We start from the raw sequence: 20,289 nt of genomic DNA, 5'->3' as shown, positions 1-20,289 counted from the left end.
TCAATTAGATGAGGGGTACACCATACTACGATATATGTAATACAGATAGTATACTAGAAACAGTATAGGCAACAGGCATACCCTGTGTACAATATAGCCAGCCAATGACAAACGATTATTATTGTTGTTATATACCTTACACACAAATGAAAAGGTATGCTGCATAACTACCATATAGCAGACTGACAGAACCCACGGTGTCCCCACTGCAATTACGAAAATGTTTGTATAATTTATTTAAAGGGTACTAGTAATATTTATTTAATATCTCTAATAAAAAAGTCTTAGGCCACCATTAGATTTGTTGTTTTAACCATCCATATTTCTTTTTCATTCTCTTTATTAAGATACAAACAGAAAACACAGGGAATATGTACATAAAATATAAAAAAAACCACAATTTTCAGAACAAAATGTCTTCTTCAGGCAAAAGACAGAATTTAATGTGACCTTCCTTGGCACTAAGCACATCTTGAACTCTTTTGGGGAGACTAGCCTGAAGTAATCTTCTAGTACAGGGATGGGGATCCTTGGCCCTCCAGATGTTTCAGGACTACATTTCCCATGGTGCTCAAATGGACTTCAGAGTGCCTAAGCATCATGGGTACTGTAGTTTTGAAACATCAGGAGTGCTAAGGTTCCCTATCCCTGTTCTAGTATATTATACCAGGCTTCTTTCAGCACTTCCCAGAGTGTCTTTTAGGTTGTCTTTTATGTCTTTCTCTGTCCTGGTGATCCCATACTGCTGCTATAATATTCAGGTTTGGACTCTGTAGAGGCCAGTCCATGACTGTCAGTGTTATATCAGCTGTTTCTCTCTCCAAATATGATTTCACTGCATTATCAGCGTGCTTGGGATCGTTATTATTCTGTAAAATAAAACCATGTCCAATTAGGTGCTTTCCAGAAGGAATGGCATGATGAATTAAAACCTGTCTGTACTTTTCAGTATTCATGACCCCATTAATTCGGACAATATCGCCAACACCACTGGCAGAAACGCAGCCCCAAAACAGGACAGACCCTCCACCATGTTTCACTGAAGGCTACAACCAATTATTCTTCCATCTCTCTCCAACTCTTCTTCTCACATATTTTCGATGATTTGACCCAAAAATTTCAAACTTGGATTCGTCACTCCATAATACTCTTTTCCACTGATCTACATTCCAATCTTTGTGAGCTTTAGCATATCTTAGCCTTTTCATCCTGTTCCCCTTCCCAAAAAGTGGTTTCTTGGCTGCCTCCCTTCCACAAAGGCCATTCCTGATCAAGCTTCTTCGAAGTGTAGAAGGGTCAAATTAGCATCCCGATAAAGCTGCCAGATGCTGAGCCAGTTCCTTGCTGGACTTCTTCCGGTCTCTCAAAGAAGAAACTCTAAGCAACTTCTCATCAGATTTTGAAAGTTTTCTTGGCCTTCCAGTTCTTTTTTGTCCTTGACCTCTCCTGATTCTTCACATTTCTTTATAACAGCTTGAATATCACATCTTGAGTATCCAGTTTGTTTGCTGATTTCTCTTTGAGAGTGGCCTTGCTGATACAAAAGTATGATTTTATGTCTGTCAAATTCTGCGATGTTTGGCATTTTGAATGGAATGATGTGATTAAAAGTTGGTCTTATTAGCAAGCTTCCAATGAGTTTAACTCATACCACGTGTATGTAATGCTCAAACATGTCTTGCACAAACCTGGTGTAATAGACCTTTTTCACAGCAGTCACTTTCACATGAAATAGTATGACAAATACAGGTATTAGCAATGACATTAATAAGTGTTCCATTTTATTTAGGCTTACGAGAGCCAGAATCCTGCTATTGCTTAAGTGTAAGGGGAGGTCACTAAATACTTGCAACTTTAGCCTATAGAAGCTGTTTTTTCTTATTTTTTTTATTTTTTTTAATGCTGCATACAAATACCCTGTATCTTCTGGTTGTATTCTAATAAAGAGACTGATAAATAATTATATATGGTCATTATACCATTGCTAAATAAACAAATCTAATGGTGGCCTAAGACTTTTGCACAGTACTGTATATATTGATATATTTTAACTAAAGAAAAAATAAAAATAAAACTAAAAAAAAAATATGCAGAATGTGCACTCACTGCAAGAGAAAGGCTGATTCTGCAGATAAAGGGGTTAAATTAAAAATTATTTTTCCCCCCAACTCTTTAACACTAAACTAGTAAATACAAATTATAAATCCCTGGTCCCTAGAGTGGAAACAAATAATGTAGTATGTGCTGATTCTGCACACAACAAAAAAATAACACAATGAGAAATAGCTGACAGAGGCACACACTACTGCACTGTCCAAAATCTAATGCGAAAGTGATTAAAAATTGCTGTTCACTTAGACTCCCACCTCCCTATGCAAGGTTAAAATTGGATTGTACAAGCCTGTTTGGAATTTAATAATGCCTGACTTACTGTCACTCACATCAATAATTTAGTAATGCTCTGTCAGTATTGGACAGGGGAAGTTGTACACATGAATGGTCAGATCCCCTGTACATCTCTGCAAATGAAAGCTGCTTTGTCCTTCCCTCTTTCCTGTGCTCTCTGTCCTCTGAAGACAGCTTAATGTCAATTGGCATACACCATAGCAAGACTGAAACAGCAACAAAACCAAGGTAGTTATACTGCATGAGCAAAGGCAGACAGAGTTTTCCAGAGGTGTTGTCCAAACTCTTCTGAAAAAGCACAAAGAAATGAGCAACGTTAAGGACCATAAATGCATTGTTCAGCCAAGGAAACTTACTGCAGCATATGAAAGACCCATCCTGCTTACTCCCCTTCATGATCAGATGTCCAGCAGTGCCATCAGCTCAGAATTGGCAGAAGGCAGTAGGACCCTGGTACACCCATCTACTGTTTGGAGAAGTCCGGTCAGAAGTGGTCTTCATGGAATACTAGTGGCCAAAAAGCCATACGTCCAACATGGAAACAAGGTCCAGCAACTCAACAATGCATGAAAACACAGAAATTGGGGTGCATAAAATGGCAGTAGGTGCTCTGGACTAAATCTTTGGCTGTAGAAGAAGGCAGTTTGTTCACCTAAAGGGTAGGAGAGTGGTACAAGAATGAGTTTCTGCAGGCAACAGTGAAGCATGGTGAAGATTCCTTGCACGTTTGTGGTTGCATTTTTGCAAATGGAGATTTGGTCAGAATTAATGTTCTCCTCAATGCTGAGAAGTACAGATAGACACTTATCTATCATTCAATACCATCAGGGAGTCATCTGAGTGCATGACAATGACCCAAAACATATACCCAACGTCTTTAAGAACTATCTGCAGCATAAAGAAGAACAAGGAGTTTTTGAAGTTATGGTATGACCCTACAGAGACTTGATCTCAACATCATCAAGTCTATCTGGTATTACATGAATAGACAAAAGCAAAAGAGCCTGCCTAAATCCACGGAAGAACTGTGGTTAATTCTCCAAGATGCTTGCAACAACTTACTCGCCGAGTTCCTTAAAAACTGTACAAGTGTACATAGAATAATTAAAGCAAAGAGTGATTAAAAATGTTCTTCTGTTAACTCCTAACTCCTGGGCATTTCCATATATAGACGGTTATATCCAGGCCATAGCTTCTGCAGAATGCACTTGTGCATGTGCACGGTAGGGGGCACCTGACTAAAGCAGTGCACAGTATAATACTGAAGCTTCACAAAGCATGTGAAATTACCCCCATAGAAATGAGCAAACCTCTTGGCAACAAACAATAGCAGTACCTGCTTTCCCTCCTCAACACCCCTTGCTTGCATAAGTAATTATCCTCACATGCACTCTTTGTTATATGACATATGGAGTAGGACACTGATAAGGGGGATGGAGCAGGCTATACTTGGCAACAATAAGGTGAAAGTAATTTTGCAGATTTTTGGAAATTTTCTTAAAATACGTATAAGCTTTTTTTCACCCACTGTTTTACCTCACTTGACCCTTTTATAATATGCACATAACTCAAAATGTTTTATGGCACTTTAAAGCAACATACTAGTGTTATTTATGTGTTTTCATTTGGTTTTGAATATCGAATAGCCCATATTTCACTCGAATTTCCCCTTACGCTTCATCTTCCATAGGTTTGATAATGTCCAGAAGACTTGTTTGCCAACACTAACCAGCTTTATATCTTGACTTCACACATTTTTGGGCAATATAGTGACTAACAATGGCCATCTCTCTGCCTTGCCCCACCTGATAATACCACTCTAACACTATTCTGCCATATTTTAATATAGTAGTGAGTATAATGTTGTAATGAGCGATGTGAGTACAATGTAATGAGCAATGTCACTTTATGTCTGCAAAGGATTAAGGAATGGGCTCCTTTAAAAAAGGTAGTCACAGCTTAATGGACATAAAAACTAGACATTTATTTACCTTTTTTTTTTTTTTATTTGAAAAAACAATATACATACATCTCAAATGCGGTTTAGGGTTTACAGAGCTCACCCGTACAATAAGTAAGAAGAGCAAAAACATTACAGAATATGTGTAATATGGGAGACTGCGGGGCTCCGAGGCTGTCATTCCAGGCACATCCAGCTGTACGCAACACCAAAAACAATTGAACACCAACATAGATGTACAACAACAACCTCAAAACAATTAAGCTCTACGTTTTCAAATGTTCTTACTTTTCCTTGTGATATTCCTTATACAATGGATGTCATAACTGTAAGTTAGGAATAAACAGTAACTCAATAAAGAGTGTATGAACATATACAGGGAGTGCAGAATTATTAGGCAAGTTGTATTTTTGAGGATTAATTTTATTATTGAACAACAACCATGTTCTCAATGAACCCAAAAAACTCATTAATATCAAAGCTGAATATTTTTGGAAGTAGTTTTTAGTTTGTTTTTAGTTTTAGCTATTTTAGGGGGATATCTGTGTGTGCAGGTGACTATTACTGTGCATAATTATTAGGCAACTTAACAAAAAACAAATATATACCCATTTCAATTATTTATTTTTACCAGTGAAACCAATATAACATCTCAACATTCACAAATATACATTTCTGACATTCAAAAACAAAACAAAAACAAATCAGTGACCAATATAGCCACCTTTCTTTGCAAGGACACTCAAAAGCCTGCCATCCATGGATTCTGTCAGTGTTTTGATCTGTTCACCATCAACATTGCGTGCAGCAGCAACCACAGCCTCCCAGACATTGTTCAGAGAGGTGTACTGTTTTCCCTCCTTGTAAATCTCACATTTGATGATGGACCACAGGTTCTCAATGGGGTTCAGATCAGGTGAACAAGGAGGCCATGTCATTAGATTTTCTTCTTTTATACCCTTTCTTGCCAGCCACGCTGTGGAGTACTTGGAGGCGTGTGATGGAGCATTGTCCTGCATGAAAATCATGTTTTTCTTGAAGGATGCAGACTTCTTCCTGTACCACTGCTTGAAGAAGGTGTCTTCCAGAAACTGGCAGTAGGACTGGGAGTTGAGCTTGACTCCATCCACAACCCGAAAAGGCCCCACAAGCTCATCTTTGATGATACCAGCCCAAACCAGAACTCCACCACCACCTTGCTGGCGTCTGAGTCGGACTGGAGCTCTCTGCCCTTTACCAATCCAGCCACGGGCCCATCCATCTGGCCCATCAAGACTCACTCTCATTTCATCAGTCCATAAAACCTTAGAAAAATCAGTCTTGAGATATTTCTTGGCCCAGTCTTGACGTTTCAGCTTGTGTGTCTTGTTCAGTGGTGGTCGTCTTTCAGCCTTTCTTACCTTGGCCATGTCTCTGAGTATTGCACACCTTGTGCTTTTGGGCACTCCAGTGATGTTGCAGCTCTGAAATATGGCCAAACTGGTGGCAAGTGGCATCTTGGCAGCTGCACGCTTGACTTTTCTCAGTTCATGGGCAGTTATTTTGCGCCTTGGTTTTTCCACACGCTTCTTGCGACCCTGTTGACTATTTTGAATGAAACGCTTGATTGTTCGATGATCACGCTTCAGAAGCTTTGCAATTTTAAGAGTGCTGCATCCCTCTGCAAGATATCTCACTATTTTTTACTTTTCTGAGCCTGTCAAGTCCTTCTTTTGACCCATTTTGCCAAAGGAAAGGAAGTTGCCTAATAATTATGCACACCTGATATAGGGTGTTGATGTCATTAGACCACACCCATTCTCATTACAGAGATGCACATCACCTAATATGCTTAATTGGTAGTAGGCTTTCGAGCCTATACAGCTTGAAGTAAGACAACATGCATAAAGAGGATGATGTGGTCAAAATACTCATTTGCCTAATAATTCTGCACTCCCTGTATAACAATAAATAATATTAACATTCTTGAACATTAACTTGTTGTATATAGAATAAAGCGTAGCTTTATTCCCTTTGGTAATAACACAGTCAATGATTGCGAGAATTATCCTAGTTTAGGGCACAGTCAAAGAGGGGAGAGAAAAAAAACACGGGAGGAGAGAGGGGGTTGGGGCCAGGGGGAAAGGAAACCGAGCAATATAGATGGTATCAGGAGAGGGGCAAATCGCGCACCAGGCCTTATTTCACAGTGGCCTGCCGCAACTGCACACCCTCTGCACCAAAGCGTAACCTTCAAATCTCAGAGTTGCCTCCATTCCATAAATGGAGCAGCATTTCATATATGTCTGCTTTAGATGTACGGGTGTAGTGGTATTTTTCCAACTGCAAAAGATTCTGGACTTTTTGTTTCCAGTCACTAATCGTAGGGATTTGTGTTGTTTTCCAACGAATAGGAATCAGGGTTTTTGCTTCAGTCAGCATCAGCAGTGTTTTTTTTTTAATAGGATTATGAAATTTGGACGGGAAATGAAAGAGTAATGCCTCAGGAGTTTTTGGTATATCCATCTCCAGGATTCTTTGCATCTCTGCCCACACTGCAGTCCAGAAGTTCTCCAGAAAGGGACAGTCCCACCAGATATGTAAAATAGAGCCCAGCTCTCCACATCCCCTCCACCATCTATCTGATGTATTTGGATATATTGTTTTAAGTCAGGATGGTGTAAGGTACCAACGACTCAGTAGTTTATAATAGGATTCCTGTGTGTGTGCAGAGACTGAGACACTCTTGGTAGCCCGGAACATCCGCTGCCACTCCTCAGTAGTAAATTCAGTACCTAACTCTCTATGCCATAGTCTGGTGTAGATTGGAAGTGCGTTATGTTTGGGTAGAAGGAGTTTATATATTGTAGAGATCAAATGCCGAAGGACAGTTGTGTGTGTGCATAGCTTCTTATATGGTATGGGATCTCTAAGGAGTTGTTTGTTCTTATGAGTAGAGATGTAATGGTCTATTTGTAAATAAATAAACCATGGAAGTGGGAAGTCAGGGTATGCCTCTAAGATTTCCTTGCTTGTCTTTATTCTTCCGCATGTGGTGAAACAGCCTATGTGGTTATTGTGTAGTGAGGTCTGTGTAGGGGTTGTTTTAAATTGTAACAGAAGATCTGGGTTTCCGTATACTGGAGTGAGTGGTCAAGATATGTGAGTCAGTGCGAACAATTTTATCCCATTCAAAGAGTAATTCCTCTAGAAGAGGAAAAAACGTTATATTAGGTGGTCTGTTTTTTTTTTATTTGTCCATAGGAGGAAGGCGAGGTTGTCTGTTTGAAGAATGGAAAAATCCAGGAGTATCCAATCTTTCTGGACACTCTTCTGGCACCATTCAACCACTCTTTGGAGCAGAATAGCTCTTCTATATAGTAGGAAATTAGGGAGCCCCAATCCACCCTCCTCTCTAGGGAGGTACATGATTTTTCTGCTTACCTTAGGTCTTATACCCTTCCAGATGTACTCAATTAAGTTTTGCAGTGAGGGGAGGAACGAGCTGAGAAGGGGAATTGGGATAGTTTGAAACAGGTATAATATCCTTGGGAGGACATTCATTTTGATAACATTGATTCTTCCCAACCAGGAGATTGTTTTGTGTCTCCAGGTTGAGAGGTCACTAGCAATTTCCCTCTTAAGGGATGCATAATTAGCTTCATATATATCTGTTGTGGAGGCAGAAATATTGATGCCTAGATAGCTCAAAAAGTTAGTGTTTAGTACGCCCCGTATGCCCCGGAAGCCAAGTCATTGTGGAGGGTGGTAGGGCAATACCTTGAAGCTCTGATTTAGAGTTATTGAGAAGAAAGTGTGAGACCTCTCCATATTTGTTAAATTCATCTAAAAGGGCAAGAATAGATGTCTCAACATCCGTAAGTGTAAATAACAGATCGTCCGCATACATAGTTATTTTGTATTCTTTGGTCCCCTAATTGATTGATTAGCTCGACTGTTGCTTGCTAAGGCTTCTACTGTAATTGCAAATAGCAGGGGTGACAAATGGCACCCCTGTCTAGTCCCATTGGAGATACTGAAAGTATCCGAGAGAATATTATTTACTTTAATTTGTGCATTGGGTGTTGAGTATAGGGGGAAAACTGTTTTTATGAACCTATCTCCAAATTTTATTTTTTCCATGGTACTCTTAAGGAATTGCCTATTCACTCTGTCGAAAAGCCTTTTCGGCATCTGTTGATAACAGAGCAAGTGGCACTTGGTTTGTTTTAGAATATGCAATTAACTGTAGGATTTTAAGGGTATTATCCCTCGCCTCCCTCCCCGGGACAAACCCGAACTGATCTAAGGAGATCAACGCGGGAAGGAATTTATTAACCCTGTTAGCTAGGACCTTTGCTAAGATTTTCCCATCAGTATTGAGTAACGATATTTGTCTATAGCTTTGCGTTTTGTCTGTCGGTTTACCTGGCTTCGGTGATACAGTAATATAGGCAGTCAGAATAGATGGTGGTAGGGTTTCCGTGTCAGGTAGCACATTAAATAAGTTTTGTAAGTGAGGCAGTAGAATGGGCAGAAATGTTTTGTAGTATTTAGCCCCTAGCCAGTCCGGGCCGGGGCTTTTCCCATTGGGCAGGTCTTCAAGGATTCTAGGCTAGTATCTAGGGGACTTTTTTATGCTATTCCTCTAGAGTCATAATGTTGTGGAGGATAGAATTCTATTTTTCCCTATTTTGTTTCATAATTTTGGCTTTATGTTTGATAAAATGACCCCTGATGACACTTTTGTGCGCCTCCCATATGATAGGTAGGGTCAAGTCTTTTGTCATGCTCAAATTAAAATATTCAGTTAACATAAAGGCTATGTCCTCCCTAACTATTATGTCATCTAAAAGCATATAATCTAAACGCCACATGAAGGACATAGAAGTTGTGTCAGGCCACATCATCTCAAATGTGACCGGTGCATGGTCAGACCATGTAATAGGCAAGATGTCACTACGTGTAATGTGAGCAATACCCTGGGAATCTGTGAAGAAGTAGTCTATACGAGAATACTTCTTGTGTGGAATAGAATAGTATGTAAAGTCAGAGTCTGTTGGGTGCACAGTATGCCAGATGTCATGTAGTAAGTGATTTTTTAGTGTAGCATTTATTTGTTTTAAAATGTGACGTGAAACACTAGAAATACCGTTGGAAGTATCCATTCTTGGAATAAATGGTGCATTAAAATCACCTCCTAGGACCAATACACCTTTAGTTAGTTCAAGATGTATGCCTGATAGAGTTCTAAAAAAGGTATGTTGAGCTGTGTTACGGGCGTAAACATTGGCGAACGTTACAGGTCTTCCGTAAAGTAGACCTACCACTATAATGAATCTACCATCTTTGTCTCTTTCAATCTTTCAATTTATTTATATCCCCTTTGATATTTATAAGAGATATTCCAGTTGATTAATTGATCTTCTCCTTATTTGAAAAGATTATAAGTGGTGAGAGTTGCAATTTGTATTTAGGGTTAAGAGATGGACGTTATGCATTAAATTTCAATATATGTATAATTATACATTTATTGTTTATCACTGATAGTAACCTTGCAAATTTGGAATACAAACTAGAAAACTCTTCAACAAAGGAATAAGGATACTAATTCTATTTGAGAAGAAAAGGTATTAAGAAAGAAATCGTTTTGATGATCCAAGTAATTTGACTATTAAGGGGTTAATTTTACAGCCTTTATTAAGAGAGAAGCTATGGGAACAGTTATCTTGACAAAGGCCCCACGAGAGCCGATACGCGTGGATGAACTGATTTCCCAGCACCTGTGAGCTTTGTGCAAAGCAAGGAGAGGCTGATTGAGAGCCCCGTATGAACTACTATTGTGCTCCCAGAACCGTATACCAAAAAGCCAGGATCAGTACAAAGCAAAAAGGAAGGCTGATTGGTTGAACGGTAGGAGCGGTTATTTCAAAATGCGCGCACTGACCTTCTACAAACTGACTAATATACTATATGGAGTTTCTCTTTAATTAAAACGAAAAAGCTGCTGACTTTCTTTTACCGTACATTGAGGAGGAAGGTCCAACTGTTAAAGAGATAGCCCGGCGGTTATTTAACAGTGGAACCTGACTGTGTCACACCGAGGGGTTACCTGGTGAGTAGAAGTAAGAACTGCAAGCATAAGAGCCTACCAATATCGCTGAGATTCTTATCCAGCTTGTTAGAAAAGTCTTACACGCAATAGTATTGAAAAGATCAGTCCGGGCTGAGTTGATACAACAATTTGGACTATTATTATATGTTGCAACTTCATTACTTTTATCCGGAACAGGAGCAAACCAGAATTTCATAAATACTATCGCTGCAAGGTTACTTAAAGGGACATTGAGAGATTATATTTTTCCTGTTTCTCTAATAACTTTTGATTTTATAATACTGTTCACCTCTCACTGTATTTTCAGGGTTTACTAATAGTCCAATTTTCACGTTTGTGATTTTAGCATTGTATTTATGGTTTATTGAATTGTCTTTTAGGAATTTATGTTGAATTGAATATTTTAATATTTTAAGTTTAGCGGCACCGGTGTGTGAATAGTGGGCAGGCATTACTGTTTCACTGAGCTCCCTGACACATCCATTTCTACTGATCTTTGTCTCTTTCAATCTTCCGCAGTTGGAAAGGGATTTTGTGGTGTATGAGTATACCTACTCCATGTTGTTTACGTGGGCCAAATGAAAAAAAAGCTGTGGGGTATCTATAATTGTGCCATTTAGGTACTTTGCTTTGCAAAGTGAGACTCTTGTATAAAGATTATGTCACCTTGCAGTTTATGCATTTCTCGGGAGACTATGGAACGCTTTCCTGGATTATTCTGTCCTTAATCGTCCTTTTAATGGTGATAATTTTAAGAGTGTGAATTTTTGGTTTATTTTGGGTGGGTATCATGGTGCCGTAGAGTTTGGGAAGGAGAGAGGGTATGGAAAAGGAAAAAAAAATCCTCAGTGACTATGTCCAATTAGTTTGCAGATGTCGTTCAGAGATGGGGAAATCTGAAATTTTTATAAGCGATTTTTCCTTACTCTGCACATGTATGTGTACAAACAATATATCTAAGATATCAATACATTCTTGTAATTGTCTTTTTCTCAAAGCAATAGGTCTAGCTACTAAAGTTACTCTAGAAGGTATGTGCCTGTAATTGGCCCAATCGAAATTTTAAATTTAAGGCTAAACAGTAAACATATATCTATGTCAAATGCATAAATTGAAATTATAAGTGGTTACAATACAATAATAATGAATGAACCGAGGGGACGGGGTTACACTGGGGGACAGGTAAAATAGAACATTTTCTTTATGCAGTTTAGGTTGCTAACAACATAATAAAAAGATTATAACACCAAACAGTAAGGGTGTTGACATTAGCTACCGACCTGGGTGGTGTTGGGAGTCCATAATTCCCAGGATATAGGCAATGGCGGAACACCACAGTATGATAATGTCCCGAAACAGATGAGGCTGTTAAGCCAAGGAGGAATCTCAGGTTTAATGATGATTGTCCCCCAGGGTTGATTCCGAAGTAGGTAGGTTGACTGGGGTCGGAGGTGTGACACCCAGTGTTGAACAAAAAGCTTCAAGGTCATCTTGAGATCTATAAAGTGTAGTTTTACACTTTACAATATGGGATTTTATTATCTTGTAAAGTAGTGGTGAGAAATTTTAAGTCCCTACGTTTTGAAGGGTTGCTGGGCTAAGGTCAGAGAAAACCTGAAGTGTGATGCCAGCGTGTTGGATAGGATGTTTATTTCTGCTATGTCGTAGGATTTCTTCTTTATCCTTGTAATTCAATAATCTAAGGATGACGTCTCTTGGGGGTGCCTTTGTTGATGGTTTCGGGCGCAGAGCCCTATGTGCTCTTTCAATGGTAACCTCAGGTGACATAGGGGTTCCCTTAATCAATCTAAAGAGGTCTTGGAGATATCCCTGTAAAGCTGTGGGGTTGATCGATTCGGGGATGCCCCGCATGCGGAGATTATTCCACGACTGCGGTTATCCAGGACTTCTATGCGATCTAAAAGACTGTGTACCATATTTGTGTTATGTTGTACTTGTGAAGAGGATTCCTTTAGCTTTTCTTGCATTGTGTCCTGAGAGTGTTCTATATGTGTAACTCTTTGTGACAGGTCCGTGACATCCTTGCGTAGTTCACTAAACAAGGTTTTAATTTCAGTACAATTTCTTTAATGTCTTCCTTTCAGGAAAGGGTTTTAAGTCCTCTTTAGTGACATATTGTGGAGGTACAGCAGTAACCATAGATGCTTGTGCTGAATCATCAAGTTTAGGGTCATGAGAGATAGAATTTTCTTCTGTTACGTGTGGCTCTATGCCTTTGAGATAGTGGCTCATATTTCTTGTTTTAGTTCTCTTTTCAGGCATACTAGGCTTTTTCTGTGCCATATTTTATATGCTTCAGGCTATAAAGGGTAAGGAGAAGAGGCCTATATGGGGACTTTCCGTCAAAAGTTTAATGTTACAACTATGTACGCTGCAGGATGGGGGAAGGTTGTCATATAGATCGCTGTCAGGCACTGTCTTCCAGTGATGGTAACAGGATTTGTAAGAGTAGTATGATGGTATTTCGCTTTCCTTAAAGAGAAAATGTTCTTTATTGGAGAGACTATACTGTCTCAGGACGCCTTTATTGATGCAATGTAGGCTGTTTTTAATTAGGTAGGAGTTATATAATGAGTCCCCTTAAATAGTGTGTGCGACATTCAAGATACCTGTGCTGCGTATAAGCTGTGATGCGGCTTAGGCCTGTTTTACTTAGCGGATCAGGCCTGTCAATTTTGAGCCCAGTGGGGTCTGTAAGGGTTTCCCTGCACATGAATGTGCCCTGTCCTGAGGTTACGGGCACTTACCAGACACGGATAAGTGGATGCGTGAGTCCCACAGTCAAAACAGACACTTTAAGATAACGGGCCGAGATCCGTCTTGCAGTGAGGCCGTCTCATGAGGTGTTTCCTCCAGTTCCGCAGCTGTATTGTGATTCGGTCTTAGGTATTACTCTCCCCCAGTGCAGAAAAGCTGCTCCGGCGTTGCGGGCCCTACTGCGACACAGGTTGCGGCCCATTCGGATGATTGGATACTGTGGTGGTGGATTGCAGCGCCGGATCAGTGGGTTAGTCAGTACTGGGTGGCTTAAAGATCCCCTCGGTTCATAGGTTCAATTGAGGTATAATTTTAGCCTTTATTCTGGCATTGAATATATTAGGGCCAACTGTCAGCTCGGGAGCTCTAGGTAGATGCGGCCATTCTCCTGCACGGCCAGGCTCCGCTCCCCTTTTTTTTACCAGTTTTAATGTAGAGATTTTAGGGGAGAGTCAACAGAATTATTGGAGGGCCCAATTGAATACTAGAGACATGGCAAACCCTAGCAACAGGATAATACATTGATTATGTAATTTTTTTTATTAGTAAATAGCTTGTGTGCTCATTTGCATATCCTTGCCAAGATTTTATTGAATGTTCTGAAATGGAATGTACTGAATGGATTTCACAACTAGGGTTCCTGCCATGTTTTCTTGAGCAGTTATGAGTTACACATGATACAGGGTGTGCAGGGAGGAAAATTAATAGTCCAGAGGCACAATGCATGTTTAGTTTCTATAAAGTACATTCATTTCTACAAAGTAATAAATGCCACCATGTTGAAACCTAGGTTTCCCCTTATCTATCTCTTCTGCGTTCTGCTGTGTACAGTTATAGGGACACTCAAGTCAAAATAAACTTTTATGATTCAGACAGAGCAGCAGTTTTAAGACACTTTCCAATTAACTTCCATTATCAAACTTTGCACAGTCTTTATATTCACACTTTCTGGGGAACAAGATCCTACTGAGCATGTGCACAAGCTCACAGGGTATACGTATACTAGTTTGTGATTTGCTGATGTCTGTCACATGAAACAGGGGGCCAGACAAAGGGACAAAAAATGTATTTGTCAGAAGAAAAATCTACTTCTTATTTTGAAATTCAGAGTAAGTGTTATTGCCTTGTCTTTTTATTATGTACTTCTACTGCATTAAAGTGACATAATACTCATATGCTAAATCACTTGAAACTGATGCAGTATAACTGTAAAAAGCTGACAGGAAAATATCACCTGAGCATCTCTATGTAAAAAAGGAAGATATTTTACCTCACAATTTCCTCAGCTCATCAGAGTAAGTTCTGTGTAAAAAGTTATACTCAGCTGCTCCCAGCTGCAGGTAAAAATAAAAAAAAATATGAAGAAATGAACAGCAGCCAATCAGCATCAGCAGTGCTGAGGTCATTAACTCTTACTGTGATCTCATGAGATTTGACTTAACTCTCATGAGATTTCATAGTAAGCTTCCTTTACCTGATTGGTGAAATAATATGAGAGTTCACGAGGCTCATCCTTTCAGCTGTCCCAGGACAGACACACTAAAATGCTGCTTAGAAATCCTTTACAATGGGAGGTGGCTACTGAGGAACTTTTGAGGTAAAATATCTTTCTTTTTTACATAGAGCTTAGAAATCCTTTACAATGGGAGGTGGCTACTGAGGAACTTTTGAGGTAAAATATCTTTCTTTTTTACATCGAGATGTTAAGGAGATATTTTCTAGTCAGCTTTTTACAGCTATACTGCATCACTTTCAAGTGTTTAAACATTTGGGTATTATGGCCCTTTAAGTGGTCCTTTAAACCCTTAATGACCGGACCATTTTTCAATTTTCTTACCCTTAATGACAATGGCTATTTTTACATTTCTGCAGTGTTTGTGTTTAGCTGTAATTTTCCTCTTACTCATTTACTGTACCCACACATATTATATACCGTTTTTCTCGCCATTAAATGGACTTTCTAAAGATACCATTATTTTCATCATATCTTATAATTTACTATAAAAAAAAATACAAAATATGAGGAAAAAATGGAAAAAAAACCACACTTTTTCTAACTTTGACCCCCAAAATCTGTTACACATCTACAACCACCAAAAAACACCCATTGTAAATAGTTTCTAAATTTTGTCCTGAGTTTAGAAATACCCAATGTTTACATGTTCTTTTTTTTTTTTGCAAGTTATAGGGCAAAAAATACAAGTAGCACTTTGCTATTTCCAAACCACTTTTTTTTAAAAATTAGCGCTAGTTACATTGGAACATTGATATCTTTCAGGAATCTCTGAATATCCCTTGACAAGTATATATTTTTATTTAGAAGACATTCCAAAGTATTGATCTAGGCCCATTTTGGTATATTTCATGCCACCATTTCACCGCCAAATGCGATCAAATAAAAAAAATTGTTGACTTTTTCAGAATTTTTTTCACAAACTTTAGGATTCTCGCTGAATTTATTTACAAACATCTTGTGCAATTATGGCATAAATGGTTGTAAATGCTTCTTTGGGATCCCCTTTGTTCAGAAATAGCAGACATATATGGCTTTGGCGTTGCTTTTTGGTAATTAGAAGGCCGCTAAATGCCGCTGCACACCACACGTGTATTATGCCCAGCAGTGAAGGGGTTAACTAGGGAGCTTGTAGGGAGCTTTTAGGTTTAATTTTAGCTTTAGTGTAGTGTAATAGACAACCCAAATTAATGATCTAGGCCCATTTTGGTATATTTCATGCCACCATTTCACCGCCAAATACGATCAAATAAAAAAAAACTGTTAAATTTTTCACAATTTTAGGTTTCTCACTGAAATTATTTACAAACAGCTTGTGCAATTATGGCATAAATGGTTGTAAATGCTTCTCTGGGATCCCCTTTGTTCAGAAATAGCAGACATATATGGCTTTGGCGTTGCTTTTTGGTAATAATAAGGCCGTTAAATGCTGCTGCGCACCACACTTGTAATATGCCCAGCAGTTAAGGGGTTAATTAGGTAGCTTGTAGGGTTAATTTTTATCTTTAGTGTAGAGATCAGCCTCCCACCTGACACATCCCACCCCCTGATCCCCCCCTGACCTCCCTCAAACAGCACTCTTCCCTCCCCCACCTCACAATTGTCACGCCATCTTAAGTACTGGCAGAAAGTCTGCCAGTACTGAAATAAAAATCATTTATTATTTTTTGTTATTTTTTTTTTCATACTGTCTGCAGTCTGCATCCCCCCTTACCCCACAACCTCCCTGATCCCCCCATACATCTCTCTAACCCTCCCCCTCTACCTATTTGCTGCCATCTTGGGTACTGGCAGCTGTCTGCCAGTACCCAATTTGCCCCCAAAAATAGTTTTTGTTTAACTTTTTTAGATTAAAAATTCGTTTTCTGTAGTGTAGCTGGCCCCCCTTAATTATCTACATCCCTCCCCCTCCCAGATCCCTTACTAAACAAAGAAGATCCCCATGCATCTTTATTGATCAGCTTTGTTTTTTCTCTCGGGCATATTTTGCGTGCGCACGCACGCGCGCGCACCCGCCCCCCCCGGCCGCAACCGGCGATATTGGCAAACCGGTCCTGTGAGTTACAGAGATATGGAGCATATGCTTAACGCTCCTCAAACAAGCTGCTCCCACCCACCAACAAATGTCTGATCGCCATAGTCCGATGCAGAGAGGGACACAGAGTGGCCCTTTCTGCATCGGTGGGCAAAATAAGGGATTGCAGTGATGCTTCAATATTGAGGCATCACTACAATCCCTTGTAAGCAGCTGGAAGCGATCATGATCGCTTCCAGCACTGCTAACAACAGAGGACGTACCAGGTACGTCAATTGTCATTAAGGGAATGTTTTTCTATGACGTACCTGGTAAGTCCTCTGTCATTAAGGGGTTAAGGACAGATATAATAGGCATTAAAGGAGAGTGTGAAAACGTGATTGTGTATTATATAGAATTAACATAACTATCTAACAGAGTTTTCACCCAACCGTGTTAGCACAGTCTTTTATTGCTGTTTTATATCTGTTCTTAATTGTCCCCAGAAAAAGAGATAAGTGGAAAACCTAGGTTCCAACATGGCACCGCCCATTTCCTTATAGAAACTCAATGAAATGAAGAAAACCAACTATTTTTAAAGTTAAATTAAGCGAAATGGGACGCAAGAAATAAGAGTATATTGTAATTTTAACAGACTTAATAATTACTATTGTAAACTTTTAATGACCCTTTAATTATATGTATTCAAAAAAATCAAACTTTGTAATGTACATTTGACTATTTATTATGACAACTTTTCTCTATAATTTCACTCTCAAACTTTGTGGCCAGACCGGAGTGTCTTTTGTTTTTGTTTTCTGCAAGTACGTTCTGTGCCTTTAAGATGAGTTCTATAATCGGAGAAAATTCTGGCAAAATGTTTGAGAGAACACTTGCAATGTTAGGAACTTTCCAGGATGTAACGATTCGGAAGTGCTGATTTCCACCCCGATACCAAGTGGATAAGAGTGTGTTTCTCCCTGGGGAGCAGCTGATCATATTGAAGTCTGACCAAATGCAGTTTGTGTTAGAAGCTTCTACACAACATCAAAGTTAAAACATCTGATATATTAAAAAAAAGCCAGGTATATGTTTCTTCTGTGAAAACTTAACAAAATTGTAGTGATTATATCTATGACAGTGGTGTTTAATTGCTTCTGTGCCTTTAAAGAGATATTAAAGGGACAGTCTACACCAGAATTTTAATTGTTTAAAAAGATAGATTAAAAAATCCCTTTATTACCCATTCCCCAGTTTTGCATAACTAACACAGTTATATTAATATATTTTTACCTCTGTAATTACCTTGTATCTAAGCCTCTGCAGACTGCCCCTTTTTAAAGTTATATTGACAAACTTGTATTTAGCCAATCAGTGCTGACTTCTAGGTAACTTCACAGGCATGAGCACAATGTTATCAATATGGCACACATGAACTAATACACTCTAGTTGTGAATACAATTTCAAAATGCATTCAGAAGAATCTAGCATATGAGCCTAACTAAGTTTAGCTTTCAACAAAGAATACCAAAAGAACAAAGCAAAATTGATGATAAAAGTAAATTGGAAAGTTGTATAAAATTACATGCCCTATCTGAATCATGAAAATATAAATTATGCTTACCTGATCATTTCATTTCCATCATGGGGAGGAGAGTCCACGGCTTCCTTCATTACTTGTGGGAAATAGGAACCTGGCCACCAGGAGGAGGCAAAGACACCCCAGCCAAAGGCTTAAATACCTTCCCCACTTCCCTCATCCCCCAGTTATTCTGCCAAGGGAACAAGGAACAGTAGGAGAAATATCAGAGAAATATCAGAGTATAAATGGTGCCAGAAGAACAAAAAACTAAATTTAGGTCCGCCCACCAGAGCAACGGGTGGGAGACGTGGACTCTCCTCCCCACGATGGAAATAAAATTATCAGGTAAGCATAATTTATGTTTTCCATCTAAAGGGGAGAAGAGTTCACGGCTTCATTCATTACTTGTGGGAACAAATACCCAAGCTCTAGAGGACACTGAATGAAAACAGGAGGGCAAGAGGCGGACCCTAATCTGAGGGCACCACAGCCTGTAAAACCTTTCTCCCAAAAACTACTTCTGCCAAAGCAAAAACGTCAAACTTGTAAAATTTTGTAAAGGTATGTAAGGAGGACCAGGTAGCCGCCTAACAAATCTGCTCCATAGAGGCCTCATTCTTGAAGGCCCACGAAGAAGCCACAGCTCTAGTCGAATGAGCCATGATCCTCTGAGGAGGCTTATGTCCCGCTGTCTCATAGGCTAAGCGAATCACGCTCCTCAACCAAAAGGACAAAGAAGTTGCAGAGGCTTTCTGCCCCCTGCGCTTCCCTGAATACACCACAAAAAGAGATGTAGTCTGTCTGAAATCCTTCGTAGCCTGAAGATAGAACTTCAAAGCTCGAACCACATCCAAATTATGAAGTAACCTCTCCTTAGGAGAAGAGGGGTTAGGACACAAAGAAGGAACAACAATTTCCTGATTTATGTTACGGTTAGACACAACCTTGGGAAGGAATCCCAAACCAATGCGAAGAACAGCCTTATCAGCGTGAAACACCAGATAAGGAGGCTCATATTGCAAGGCCCCCAACTCAGATACTCTGCGGGCCGATGCAATAGCTAACAGAAATAGAATAAACGGAACCCTCTGCAACACCTTCAGAACCAAGTTCAAGCTCCAAGGTGGAGCGGATTGTCTAAAAACAGGCCTGATTCTAGACAAAGCCTGAACAAAATACTGTATGTCAGGAAGCTCAGCGAGCCTCTTGTGTAACAGAACAAACAATGCCAAAATCTGTCCCTTCAAGGAACTGGCGGCAAGCCCCTTCTCCAGTCCATCCTGGAGAAAGGACAAAATCCTGGATACCTTAACCTTGTGCCAAGGATATCCATGCTTCTTACAGCAGGATAAGTAAGTCCTCCACACCTTATTATAGATGCGACGAGTGACCGGCTTCCTGGCCTGAACGAAAGTATCAATCACTCTCTCAGAGAACCCTCTCTTGGCCAAGACTAAGCGTTCAATCACCACACAGTCAGCCTCAGAGAATCTAGATTTTGATATTGAAAAGGACCCTGTACCAGCAGATCCCTGCGACAGGGTAACCTCCATGGAGGAGACGATGACATCTCCACCAGATCAGCAAACCACGTCCTCCGCGGCCATGACAGAGCAAACAGAATAGCCAAAGCTTGCTCCTGCTTGATGCGGCCACTACACGAGGTAGAAGTGGCAACAGTGGAAAAATGTAAACTAGGCTGAACCCCCAAAGTACCGCCAAGGCATCTATCAGCTCTGCCTGGGGATCCCTGGACCGCGACCCGTATCTGGGTAGCTTGCAATTGAGTCTGGACGCCATGAGATCTATCTCCGGAGTCCCCATTCATGACAAATCCCTGCAAACTCCTCGGGGTGGAGAGACCATTCCCCCGGATGGAAGGATTGCCTGCTGAGAAAATCCTTCTTTTCTGGTCTGGAAGACAGATTTGACTGGAGGAAT

This window comes from Bombina bombina, chromosome 1 (genome assembly GCF_027579735.1).
Source record: "Bombina bombina isolate aBomBom1 chromosome 1, aBomBom1.pri, whole genome shotgun sequence".
NCBI lineage: Eukaryota > Metazoa > Chordata > Amphibia > Anura > Bombinatoridae > Bombina > Bombina bombina.
The sequence above is the reverse complement of the archived record's forward strand: the minus strand, read 5'-3'. Positions refer to the sequence as shown.